The 15,001-nt window shown below is 31.3% G+C and overlaps 1 protein-coding gene and 1 long non-coding RNA gene across 3 annotated transcripts in view; one reads left to right on the forward strand and one right to left on the reverse strand.

The window, feature by feature from the left end:
- The window catches only part of LOC107994610 (uncharacterized), a 58,933-nt gene that overhangs the window by 35,679 nt on the left and 8,253 nt on the right, over positions 1-15,001 (reverse strand). The gene's annotated exons all lie outside the window — the stretch shown is intronic.
- On the forward strand, positions 8,148-13,520 carry LOC107995957 (uncharacterized). The gene is made up of 3 exons (XR_009832066.1): positions 8,148-9,125; positions 9,550-10,603; positions 12,914-13,520. It is a non-coding gene; the product is annotated as an uncharacterized LOC107995957 (long non-coding RNA).

A 15,001-nucleotide genomic window follows, 5' to 3' on the forward strand; every position in this document is an offset into this window, starting at 1 on the left:
ATTATTGATATTGATTATTGATTATATTTCAATGTCTTCACAATAATTTAATCAGTAGAAAACGCTTCGTAGAATTGATAAAGAAACTCATTATCAACATATATTAAAAAAAAAAAAGTTAAAAAAGTCCGTATTAAATTGCGAATATCTTCAGTCTTTGTGAAATTTTAATTCTACCGTTTATAATTTTCCATGAAAATTACTTTTTAATCATAATAGAATGTACATATATTTCTTTTGAAAATGGTGAAACAAATCTCTCTATCTAAACTTTTTCTTAGGCAGAAAACAATCATTAAAATTCGAAGTGTAAAAACTATGATGCTGTTCGTTTAACTCGAAAATGTGCCACATATTATTCGTGGCATCCATCTTCGTTTAACTTTCGTGTCACTGTTCTGGTCGATGTTCTCCTGCTAGGTTCTCATGTTAGATAAATAAAGAGAATTGCGCTGACGGTAATAGAAAGAGATACTGTAGATAGAAAAGAAACGGCGAATCGTAGCTTCATTTTTGTTTCGCTCGTACGGAACTCATTCCTCCTTCCTGTACCATTCGACCCATAGCATCTCCTTTTCCATTCTCCTGACCGTCTCTCTTTTCCGTGTGCACACCCGAGGTTTCTCCCCTTCGACTATTGCACACGGGGTGTCTCAAAAATGTCTCCCGCTCTTGAAATCTTTCTATCATTTTCATCGTAGAAAATAAAATTTATATATTTCTAGTTTGCTGATGAAGAATTTTCTCATTCACGAGTTTGAAATAGATCTAGAATCTATTCTTTGAAATAGATGTATAAAATTTGTGTAAGAGAATATAGGCTGCAAAATTTTCATTATAATTATTTAATAAATAAAGAATTTGAAGAAAAAAATGTTTATAAACAAAAAAATAAATATATAGATCATAATTTTATCCTATCGTTTAATTATTTTATTATAATGTGATAATTTATATATATAAAATTTTTCATTACATTCATAAAGCATACTTATCATTAATAATTTAATTTCGAATGTATATGAAAAAAAAAATGAATTTTAAGATTTGTCAAAAATAAAAATAGAAAGGATATTTGAAAGGTTTGAAAACAATTGCTATCTTTGGAACTCCCTATTTCCCAGGCGCCGCTTGTACACCGAGTAAAAGAAAGACGCGTGTATGCACGTACACACTTATATTCTTTTACATCGAATCCACGTCGTCGTTGACGTCCTCATCGAGAATGCAACCATCTCGTTTCTGAACCACAACCACGTTAAAACTACAGTTAATTCTCCCGATAGGCATATGCCTTTACTGAACATTGTCTGTATAACGTAAACGCAACGTACATGATGATTATCTTTTTATAAAAAAATTGCTGTCTAGGTGATTTTTAATTCGTGATACATTTTTGTTTTTCATGAAATTATATCTTTATTTGAAACTGCAAATAATCGTTTCCAAATAATTAATAATTATAATAATAGTTAAATTATATATTTTTTTTATTTGAACTGAGAAAACGTTTATTAAATAATTTCCAAAAAATAATTAAACAATACCCTTTTGTGATTTCATTACTACAATAATCAGAATAAGAGACATGTTGATATACTGAAAGTAGCGAAACGAAATATTTTTCTCTTCAGAACAGATTACAAAACATCAATTTGCATCTGTATTCGTACAAATTCCATTTTAAGGTCGACTTGCAATTGCGATCACTTCAATTTTCTACTATCTGTTTTAACCAAATCACGTCCCGAGAGCTGTTCGACTAACTTCGTCGCGCCACACGCACACAGGCACATTTATTCACGCATGCGCATATTCGTTAACTTGCAGAATTATTGGTGTAGATAAAAACTGTACGGTTAAATCGAACAAGAAGTTGAGAATAATACTTGAACGAACAAGATTATTTATCTTATACTCTCATGTAAAATTCTAAATATTAAAATTGATGAAATGTCGTAGTTTTTAATATTTTTATTGAGACTATTATTATTATATTCGAGATTGATAATACGTACGACTAATAACGAACACGTTGTGGCGCTAAAGTCAACTGAAATGAAATTCTACTTGGAGTGGGGAGATTGGTTTGTTAGTCGCGTGCCAGAAAGACATACGTAAAGCAAGTTGTGACGCAGTCAGATGGGCCTCACCCGTGTCGCAGTCGAGACACGATACATTCTTACAATCTACATATGCCAAGCTGTCAGATTAATTGAATGAAATTATTAAACGTTTCTAAATCTATATTGCCCATTTGCATATAATATTTGCATATAATATTTTTATCCTAACAATTCTTACGAGAAAATTTATTTAATTAATGTAATAAAATAAGTATGAATATCTGAATGAAATATAAAACAGGTTAAATTTTTTTATTAATTCAATAAAGATAATCAATCGGAATATTAATAATTGAGCGCTTTTTGATGATCAAGCGATTGAAGTGTAATTGAAATTGGAAAGTGGATGAATATTTGTTTGTCCAGAGTTTCTATCGGGGTGGGGCAATGGCGACCATTCGAAATCGTGCGTTCAGAGTGGCTCTGGCTCTTTTTGATCTTACGCAGTCGAGACACAAAGACAACCCCTTTTAAGCGGGGTACGGATTTTTCTCTAGTCAGGGTGTGCCAATCTCAATGTCGGCCTATAATAGAAGGGTGCAGAATTACTTGCGTTCGATAATGGTTCCCTTTAGGGTTGACTATCACGTGAATACGTTTTTGATCGACAATGTTTTTATTTCTTAACTCGAATATTATTATTATTATTACTATAATAATTTATTAATTTTTAATGTTAATTTTTTTTCGTTTATTTTTTTCTACTTTTCTTCTTCCCGAGCTTTCGAATTCAGATTTATAAAATTTATAAAATTTATATACATATAAAATACGAAATAAGACCGTGAAAGATCAAACGACAAATCGTAAATCGAACGAAATAATTCCTTTCTAAAAAAACTTCACTTTCAGCGAAGAAACATTAAGATTATTATAGCATCACGAATTTACTGACTTTTTTTGTAGCCATAGATGCCAGTAGAAAAAAGTCTGTATACAACAATTCCTTCACACGACTGATATATAACCAAGTTTATTCACGTGCTTAGACTAAACTCTGGCCAGTTTAAGCGACTTAAATTAAAAAAATAATAAAACAATCCTTCTATCCCACACATGTATTTAATCCATCATCCATAAATATATTTGGTTATACGATGGTTCAGATTTAGAAGATTAAATTTTTTTAAAATTAACTAAAGAAAAGAATGAAAAAAAGGAAGAAAGTAAGAGGTAGAACAAATATCGAGAAGAAAAATAGGCAAAGAAACAAATATTTGTAAATAAATAAGAGACAAGAAATGGACGAATATCATTGTTCATTCGGTTCTGGGATCTGTTATAAAGTAGACGCCCCTTTCGACGACCCTCGAAATCCACGAGCCCCTTCAGAGTAAAATGAATATGCTCGATTTAATACGAACAGTGACTCGTCTAAAACTGTTCAAATAACCACCGAAATTAACGAAAGTGGCTTAATCTCGAATACAATATCGAAAAAGGTGTGAGGCGTTGTTTATATGTACGTGTATGGTCGAAAAATATATTTTCTTTACGAATTTTCCTCCCGCTTTTCCAAATACCGAAAATAACTGGCTACTTATTTCTGGAAAGATTAGACGACCAAGGACTGGCAGAGGAAACTGGAAACCGAGCGAGATGTTGGTTTACAGAGAAACCAGTTTGTCAATGCGCCCAATTTAGACTGTAAATTAAAGCATCTATCATATCCACGCTGAATATTCCGAGATGTTAAAGATTGGATTCTCTTTAAATAAAAAACTCGTTGATTAAAAAAAATGTTTCAAAAAATGGACGATGAGGTTTTTAATTATTCGAAAGAGCTTTTAATTCGACGTTAAATCTTTAACAAACACCGTGAAAATTACAATAATAAAATTTAATCATCAAACATATTCTATTACAAGTATCAAGAAAAATAAATCTTTAAATATTGTAAATGTGAGTATATTATCGAGGAACAAATACTTGGATGAGGTATTTGTTATTTAGAGGTAAGATAATTTATAAAAATATTTAAGATGAGGACAATAAGATAACATTTCCTTTTTGATTTATGATCTGGGATTAGGTTAGATTTTCTGGTGGAAAATCATCATCCTGTTTAATCCTTTTCCATGCGAAGAAATTTCTCGAATCACATCTTCGAAAACAATCCTTGGTGAATGTATCGGTCAATATCTTTATTTCTTGTGTATGAATTAGTCTTTATCATAATATTATGCATTGCTACAAGAAAAAACAGAATAAAATTTCGTTTTGAAATAACATTTTTTTTTAAATATTTTTTTTTTGATAATATTCGAATAAAGATAAGTTTAGGAATAATGTTATTTCAAAACTTAATGTAGTTTCCTGATCTAATTCTAATCTTAACCTAACCTAATTTAATATACATATTTCGCCTAAATAAAAAAGAAAATTGCAAAAATGAAGTTTAAAATCCATTTTAAAAGAGTTAAAAAGAAAATTGATAAATTCGAAAGGGAAATATAACATATAACACCGGGCGACCTAAACGTAGAAACGAATGGAAGTTACGCGACAGAAACATGCTGAATCCCGTGACCGGCAGAAATAAGAGCAGGAAAATTCTCGAGGGAGGCAAGGGAGGCCGCACGACCCACTTACGTTGTTGATAGACAATAAAATGCGGCATCAATGCGGCAGCTTGCTCCCTCGAAGGCTAATCGGTAATTAAAACTCGATTACCGTCCATGTTTCCGCGGAATATCGATAAAATTCTCTCCATCATTTTCTATTTTCTTAAATTGTTCGTACGAATTTTTTCCATGCGACAACTTTTCGACTATGATATTCTTTTATCTCTTTTCAAAATTCCCTATCCTGAATTAACGTTTTATGAATTATTCAATTTATCATAAAATGTCATAAAACTTATAATTAATATTGTTCGTATTTAATTCTTCAATATCGACTTCTATGATGTTTTTAATAACGATTTATAACGGATATATTATGACGATAGATCGATAGTCTATCCTATAAATATTAATAAATTTATAACATATATATAAAATTATATATATATATATATATATACAAAAATAATGCATTTTAATCATATAAACAATGGATTGGTATGTATCTGGCATGAAGTTAATACTAAACTCGTTTGAAAAATATATAAGAAACGGAAGCATTAAGGAAGAATGAACACCGCGTTTTCAACGACTTTGCTTATATTTGAGAAATCAGGTCGCACGAGGAATTAGACAACGCGATCGCGATAGACGAGTTCGACTCACTGTGTCCGTGTATAAGTATACACGCGTGTCTTTCTCAATGCCAAGCCACGTCACAATTCATTTCCCAACCGGTGTACTGCCCGACATTCTTATCCTACCTGACAATCCCCACTTTGTCCTCTACGTTCACGCTACAGCATGTGTACAGTTAGGCTTCTCCATTGCTTTTCCTCGGCTGCTCATTTCCGATTCCTTCATATTTTTTGATCGCTTTATCACGCACTTCGTTTCACTATACATTTTCGGATAAACAATTATGGAATAACTATTGATTCGATTTAAAATAATGATTCAAGAATTATTATAATAAAATGTTTATTAGTTTATTTTGGTAGTTGTTTAAAATGATTCTGAACAACGTAATCGACAGAATTAATTTCGTATTACGTAATTCACAGATATTCAAACACTAATCGGTTAGAAGTAGCGAGTTGATCGCTTAGCGCAAGGTCTCGTGACTCGGCAATTCTCGTGACAGATCGTAAGAGTTCGACAAAACGGCGCGTGACGGATCTAATGTAAGACGCGTATTACGTCGAGTTAAAAATCGATATATCGAAAATTATGAATGTATCGATACATATATACATTAAAAATACACAATCGATAATCAAGATTCAACAATGACGAATTAACAATTGGATATAAATCCATTGATAAACAAATAAACAAATTTTTATATTGTTGATAAAAAAAAAAGAATCGAAGTATCGAAAGCTGCTAAGAATACTTATGAGAGAAAGATTTGTAATTATTTATTATATACGATTCATATTGAGGTTAATAAACTTTAACTGAATCTGAAGTTCTACGTAATAACATTGCATTGAATTTATGTAAAATTAAACAAATTTGACAATCAATGTGTACTTACATTCCATGACAGAAAACGTAAAAGTTAACGTTGCCCCATCGAACCTACAGACTTTCACTCTCAGCAAAAATATCCCTACTGCTTCGTGTGTTTCTTCGAAACAGCCGTAACGTAATACAATCCCATTAAATTCCGATCATCTTCGACTTCGTTGAGTTTTCTAACGCAATCAAAATCCGATACCTTTCTTAATTATATTACGATCAACTTCCTCGAATTCGAACAACTCGAATAATGATAATTATATGTATAAATAATTGCAATTATTTATAATTTGTAAATGTATTTGAGATTAATAATTCTTTTCATGAAAAAATAAATATATAATTCAAATATAATGAGTATGCAATCTCAATACTAAATAGATAATACAATTGAAATACATGACACGAGAATGCAAAATATAAATGTGAAAAGATCGATCGGATGTGAATATCTAGAGACAAAGTTGACGCGATACGGCACTGGCCCAAAGAAAGTCGTTTCCCCAAGAGTCGTGTGAAACCGTTTGTCTGTGCCCGTCAGCTGTGTATATCGCGGTTCTCTGACCTAGAAACCCACTTTCTTACCGAATTAAAAGCGACATCGAATGTACTGTAGATTCGGCTAGATACCAACGGTCAAATACATAGATACCTGCCGTCTTACCAATAACTAACTGGAAAATAAACTTCTTTTTCTCTGCAACCAATCATGTCGTTCTTCTTTACGAGCAGCCTCGTTTCTATCCAACATTTTTCTACCTCTTTAACAAATACTTAACTATAGAAACTATAGGAACTGTTAAAGAAATTATAGAAAAATTTGAATGATTATTATTATATTTAGATAATTAAAATTAAAGAGGATAAAAAATATACGGTAAAACAAAGGTTATGCATGATTAAGATGGGAAGGGACCGGTAAGAAGATAATAAACACAATACTGCGTGCGCAGCTTTCTTAACCTCATGACATTTTCAACTAAACGACTCGATGCGACGCGTACAAAATCGAAAGTTTGTTTTCTTTTTTTGTGTTTTTCGTGATTCTTTTGATAATTCGATATTTGTAACGTAAATGATCGAATGTAAGAAGGGAACACGGGAATAGAGGCAACAAGGCAGAAGATATGGAACAAACGAGGTTAAATAGTAGACACGCACAAGAAGAGCGGAAGTACGCGGCCCCGATCTACTAAGCACAGTCATTTCCGAGCTTACACTTGTACACGTCATAGCAATGTTTTAATTTTTTATCGCCCACCTATGTATCTATTAAATCTTTAGATTTAGATAATAAATTTTGTATTTTGTGAATAATATATTAATAATATTATAGAAGATATTTCAGAAACCTAAAAAATCATTTCATTGCGAAATAATTTTTTCAAATTTGAGAAAAAAAATTTGAATTTAATTTGTAATCAAATAATAAAAAAGCCGTGTAATAATAAGTTAAAATAGACAAGAAAAATATTTCTGTTGATATTTAAATCGATTAAAATAAAGGCAAGAAAATGTTAGAAAAGGAAAATAATGGTAGCGATGACCTTGACTCCTTTCGGTTGTTGTTCTAAGAGGAGCGTGGGCGCGGTGGTTGTCAACGAGGGTATGAGAATACGTGAAGGGTGGCGGTAACATGGCATATCGGTGTCTCCATTGAAATAGCTTTCAGGCCGGATTTAAATAATCCTTGCTCCGGGAAATCCTCTTTGCGTCAATTCTTGTATCCTTTGTATAATAGCGAGCAGATCTTTTTAACCGAGTCTTGACCGATAACCAATATATCTGATCTATTGTCTGAAAATTGTAACACTTTCGATTTCGAACTTTTCAATCCGATAAACGAAATTTTAAATTTTCTTTTAATTAATTTAGAAAATAAAAAGATAATAGGTTTTTTTACATACTTAAAATTTATAATAACGTTTTCTTTTTTTTTTTCTTCTTTTTAATTCATAATTTATAATAATGTATTCTTCGTTTATAACTTATAAAAGCATAAATAATAACAATTAAAAAATTTTTTTAACGTCAATTTTTTGATTGGATATATATATATATTAATTGTTAGTAACGGATAAACATGACGGTAGCCCATTTAATTACGCTTTGGTGAAAGGCATGCAACTACTACTTAAAAGTCTATGCAACATTGTTGATGTTAAATAAATGCTGTTCAAAAGGATTTCTTGAGTTATTTCACTACCTACTTTCGTAATTCTATAAAAATACATGAGAAACTCGATTATTTGATCACATTTAGATATCTATTTAGATATCATTGATTCGAATAGTAATTTTTATTTTAAAAAAATTAAATTCAATAAATTATATAATACAACATTAAGAAATTCTTTTTTAAAATTTTTAAATTTTAAAGTCTCGAATTCTGAAATGACTTATTTATGGATTATCTATATATATATTTTTTTTTATATATCTTTCGTAATAAAAAACAAATCAATGATAATAATTTTGATAAGTAAAGACAAGAAAATAAAAAAATAAATATCTTTTTCTTATCTCTTTGTTTTCAAAGTTTATCTTCACATCTAATTACGTACAAAATATAAAATAAATAAATAAGATATATACAATTAATGAAAGATGATATAGTTTCGAAGATAAGAATGACATCATTTCACGGACCTTGTCCGTGAATCCGAATGAAACCGGGCTCCTGACCTCATCCTACGCACCTGCCAGTGGCCCACAACCGATGGAGACTGCGATCATCTCCGAAGTTTTACGACGACACACGAGAGCGCAATCGATACCGCGGAGGGGGATCCGTCTCGCCGCACAGTTACGGTATCTGTCGTACTCCGCCACGAAAATTAAAGATCCGTTTGTGTTACGTGCACAAAAAGATGTTGTCCGTAACAAGAATACGAGTTTCTTCGTAAATATTGTAAGTATCTAATTTTAGAAACTTTCAAAGATCGTTTGAAAAACATGCTATTTTTATTTTTTCATAACTAAATTGACTAAGTTCATAAATAAAAGAATTCTTAATAATAAATATATCAAATATTTTTAAGAGACTGATAATTATTTAAATAATCATTTAATTACTTTTCAAAAAGTGTATTCAATTTATTTTTTTAAATCCGTTTTCATCTTATATTCTGCACACGATGAATTATTTTTTGAGACATTGTAAATTATCTGAATTTTATTATTAATTTTGATTTCATTTTCAATATTGCATATTTCCCTTAATGTACTCTTAATCGAATATTAATAAAATATATACGTATATAAAATAATAAAAAAAAAATCGAAATAACGTAATACAGCCATGGTTGCGTTCTTTTCTCTAATTTCTCAACAAGGTAGTTTCCTTTTGCTTAAAAAGACCGCGGTGCTGCCGCGATGATCAAAAGGGGGAGAGAAGACGAGGACAAAAAGGAGAACGAAACACAGCATCATAGGGGAGAGAGTCAAAGAATTTTACTGGCGGCTTGCGCGCGTGCGTACGCGTACACATACAGAGTTGATGTTGGTTTGTTTTTCACCTCGCATTGTGCGCATCGTTCGTTACGTCTGGCAATTATCTGGCCGCAAGCTCGTACTGCTTTTAATATTTTTAATCCGCGAAACTTGAAGCTGAACCATGCAAAGTAACTTTACTGTAATTTTATTTATTTATTTTTTTAACATAAGAGGAAATTTTCCATAATATCAAATTTTATCAAAATCTCGATATATTTCATTGATATGAAATATAAATGATCGGTAAATAAAATTAATTTATTTTTATATTTATTTCCGAAAAAATTTTCTCTTTCTTAACATTCAATTATTGGAATGGTTTTAATATTTTGGACGGTTTTGGAATAATAGTCAAAATGATTCGAGATGTTATGTGACACCATTGAAAGCAATTTGTGGCATTCGCAAGGACTACAAGCAAAGGACGGAATTTCAAGACGCCTCCTGCCAGTAAATCCGATCGATCAGTCCGCTCTGTTTAGCCTCCAACAACGCTGAAATCTCCTCGACACTGTTCACTGATGGATTCAACTGATCACAGTTCGTGATAACCAGCATTCTCGGCTTGTCTTTTCATCCTAAAACGACTTCAAAAGTAAAAGTTGAAGAGAAATGAATATTTCGAACTTCCATAAGATGTTGACATTTTCGACATAATGATGATGTAATGATAATCTAATTATATATTTAAATTTTTAAAAATTTGCATTAAATTTAATGTTTGATTGATAAAAAATTCCAATCGAAATGGATTCTTTTCGTATGAGTAATAACAAGGTACTAAAAATGGGCTCGTTTCAAGTGAAATTTTCCAGAGATACAAATGGAAAAAGATGGACGAGCAGGAAGCAAGAAAACGGATCGCGGATCAAGCGAAGGAAAGAGTAAAAGCAGGTTAGAACGGTAATATAATATGTGAGCATGTATACTCGTACATGCGTATAGAAGGCATCGTTACTCGATTTCATTCAATTTTGTTCCAACTACAACTTTTAAATATTAGACTGATATACATTATATTATTATTCGTATTCGTTTAAATTTTTAAACAATTAAAATAATTTTCGAAATCTCGATTAGTACTTTGATGATGAAAGATTTATATACGCAATTCGAATATTTCAATTATTGTATCGAAAGTAGATAATATCCTAAAGCGAACATTTGCTAAGAGAACCCTCTAGCGGATGGGGATGACAAAGTATTTTACGCAATCGACTTTATCGGTAGATCGTGGCGTAACGATGTTACATGTTAACCTTCTTCTCGAAAACGGGCTAATCCATTGCATTTCGTCCATTACACATCAGTCAGATAGCTCTCTAACTTGTTAAACTTTCTACCTCATACCGATTCAAGAAAATAATCTATAAAACCTACATTTCTATAGAGAAAATTGATCAATTTTATTTAAAAGATTTCTAAATTATAATTTAACATGCATAAATTTATCATATTTGATAATTTAAAAATTTATAAATACAACATTGTTTTCTTCAATTATATAAATAAGAAGGTGGTTACCAGGTTTAATAGAATCGAATGAAAGTTGCGGTTTGAACAATATATCGTATCGTCATTGTGGTGGAATGATGTTGAGCGATCGATATTACACGCGCTCTTCTCTCTTCCTAGGTCCAATAATAATTCGGTGTTTTACGATGTTGATCGACCGTCGACATAATTACGCGGCCGAGCTAGCAGCGTTACGTGTACCTGACGCCCAATTAATGCAGCGGCATTGGCGAATTATCGGCCATCGCACTTTTTCCTTATTCCTTTCCTTCTGATTTATCGATTCGCCCAACTACTAAGAAAACAAAAACATCGTTTTTTTGTAAAAAACATTTTCGATTCGATAATTTCAAGATTTTCGAGAAAAAAATTAAAATAGAAATTTTCTATTCTGGAATTTTCTTTTATAAATTCGACGTTCCTTGAAAAAACAGAGACGAAAAGAGAAAGTTAAGAAATTTCAACTGAATTGGAATATGTAAATATGAAAGCAAAGCGATTCTCGTAGGCAGTCGGTCGTTGCAATTGATTAGCTAGGAGAAGCGGGATGCACACAAACGTTGCAGTACGCACGTGAACGCATGTAAACGCCCTGCCAATGTAAATGTAATTATGGATTCGCTTTGATGTCGTAAAACGCTCGCTGTCGATAAAATTACGTGTCTTATTAGCTCCATAGCCAGTTAATACATTTAATATACAAGTTTATGCTACGTTCTAAGATGGCTTCCTATATCGATCATAGTCGAGAGAAGGAGACGAAATAATGAAACCATCTTCTTCTTTCCTTTGATTTATTCTTTTCTATTAAATATTGAAAAACTATACTTCACAACTTCAAAAATAAGATCTATTAAAAACATTTTTATTGTTAAATATATAAAATATTTAGTAAAATAATGATAAAAAATTATATAATAATTTTAATATTCTCTCTTTTGCTTTTTCTACTTTTTCTCAAAATTATGTTCTGGTAACCATGACATATGACCTACTTAAATATCATTCAAAAATATGTATTGTTCACATGTGTTTTCTATCTCTATCTCATTTTATCTATTATAAAATCGTTAAGTTGCTTACAACTCGATGAATAAGTCTATTTCTATTTACCGATTAATTTATCCGTATAAAAATAAAAACGACGAAAAGGCAAAACGTTCTATAGATATTATACAAGAACATTGTTAAATTCCAGTTGTTACGCCCTTCGGGTTACGCCATTGACCCAACTTCGAGAACCCTCGTTTTCATTAATACTTTCAACACATTTCCTCCGCCCTTATCAATCTTTACGAATGGCTCGTTTATCCATCGATTCACTGCGATAATACAAATAAATTATCATCTATTCTTTATAATTTTTAAATCGATAATAATCAGATAAATTTTTTTTTCCACTTTTTTTTTAATAATCGTTTCTTCTTACTCTATTCCAATAGGAAAACTTTGAAATTAACTTTTAAATTATTCAAATATTTCAAAAAAATATGAATTTAACAATTTGAATAATTTTATTAAACTATTAGAAGATGTTGAAAAATTATAAATTTTAAATTAAAAAAATATCTGAATAATTAAGAATAAATAAAATAATTTAAATTTTTAATTCTATATATATATATATACATATATTTTTGATTAGCAAAAATCATTTTAAAAAATTCTTTGTATCGTTGTAACGATTAGGCAAAGCAAGCAGAGTCGTGGTTCCGGTAGATCGGCGATTCCAAGGTCAACGAGGCGATAACTGTTGGTGCGCACGACGGGTTATCTTTCTTAGATCGACACGTCGAGAACGAGTGGAGAACGAGTCGAGAACGCGTCGAGAGGATGGACAGCGTTTATTATGCGGGTGTTATGCGCGTGTACACAGTGAGGCGGAGTTGGAAATCAATAACCCGTGTTATAAGGTATTTGGCCATGCCGAGGATATCGATTATGTAGCATGCTCAACGCACACAAAACCTGTTTCAAGATTGTAATAAAAACGTATAGATCAGATTTTAAAGGAGAAATTTGAAAAAAAGAGATCTATAATTCTATTCGTAATCGAAATTTCATTATTGATCCATCTGTTTTGAATAAGGGTTATTATACATATTGAAAACGATATGCAAAGAAATTGGAAAATAATGGAATAACTAAATAAATTGAATATTCGAATAATAGACTAGATGTTTAGTTTAAGCTAGATAACAATTAACGAAAAAGCAGAATGATCCAATATTTATATGCATCTCGCTCAGCAAGAATGTTAACTGGTCATTGACTAAATAAAAATAAGAAAGAAAAACGTGTTTTACGTGTACTTTAAAGAAATGAATGTTCGGCAGGAAGAATTTGAAACGGTCTTTGTTTGATAATTTACCATGGTTTCACAATTACGAAGGCGATAGAATAATGATAAAGCTCGAAGAAGTGTATTGCGCGTGTTCCTCGCGATGGAAACAGCCTTGTGTCTCCACTTTCCATTGCGTCATGGAAGGATGAGACCTTCACCGTGCCTTGCGACATTTCCAATTCTGTTTTTTTTTTTTTTTTATATCAACAATATTCCCATCTAATTCCACCATTATACAAGGCTGCTTATTAAAGAAATAATAAAATTAACAAATTGTTATATTAATTGGATAGTTCTATTGATATATTTGAACTAAAGTTACAATATAAGCCAATTTTATTGCATATTAACCGATAAGACGATAAATAAAATATGACTTCAGAATGAGAAGATGTAATTCAAGTCGGTTCGTAATCGAACGCGATCGGTCATGATTACCATTAATTACGAATAATAAATTGCGAGGTCGTTCACGATCGTCGTGCCGCAATCGATACGCGTCTCGCGAGAGTTCAACACGTAAACACTCGTCAATTTGAAACCATGCTCGCTTCGAATACGACCGATAACTCCAACATTCGACTTATCTATTTCATGGAAAACAGAAACAGAGATATAAAAATGAAATTACCTGCGCGAGCTAAAAACAAAATGAAATAACGATAATCGACGTCAAAAAAATTTCAAGGAATCTGAATTGAAAAATATTTTCTCATTGACGTTTCTATCGTCAAGGATCCAACCTTGAATCGTTAAAATCAGAAATTCTCTGTTATATCTCGACCGATGAAACGATTTTCATGCGAAATTAAATCGTTATATAGAAAGATATAACGTCGAACGATAAAAATAGAATACACGAGAATAGATATAATATGGATATGGCTGTAATACTTTTCTTGAAAATAATTGTAATTTTTTACAAGCACGAGGAAAACTTCTTTCTAAGAAAGAGAAACGTCCAAACTCGAAGGCCATTGGTACACGAGCGCGAGCTTGCTTTTACGCAAATCGATTTCAATGTCATCGACATTCTTAATATGGACGCGTCCATTTCGTATTCTCATAGGAGAAAGATTCGGGCGAAAGATTCGAACGCGCCGAATTCGGAGCCTTGGGAAAGGTCAGTGTTCGGAAGACCTCGGGAAACTTCGGCAGACCTCGGTAAAACACCGTACATATCTCCAAATGACTATTATCCATATACATATACGCGTACGTGTGCTAAACTAAACAACTTTTTATGACTTGACTCACGTTTGATATTTTATTTTAACCATGTTATACTTCAGTAACGAATATTTGAATATTTTTATAATTTATATATATTTTCTGATTGATTAATAATTATGCATTTGTGTCAATAATATCGAAATAACATTAATAAGAGAATAATAAATAAAATTATAGTAGTCGAAATGATAATATTGAAA

The sequence above is a fragment of the Apis cerana genome, linkage group LG11, assembly GCF_029169275.1.
Source record: "Apis cerana isolate GH-2021 linkage group LG11, AcerK_1.0, whole genome shotgun sequence".
Lineage (NCBI taxonomy): Eukaryota > Metazoa > Arthropoda > Insecta > Hymenoptera > Apidae > Apis > Apis cerana.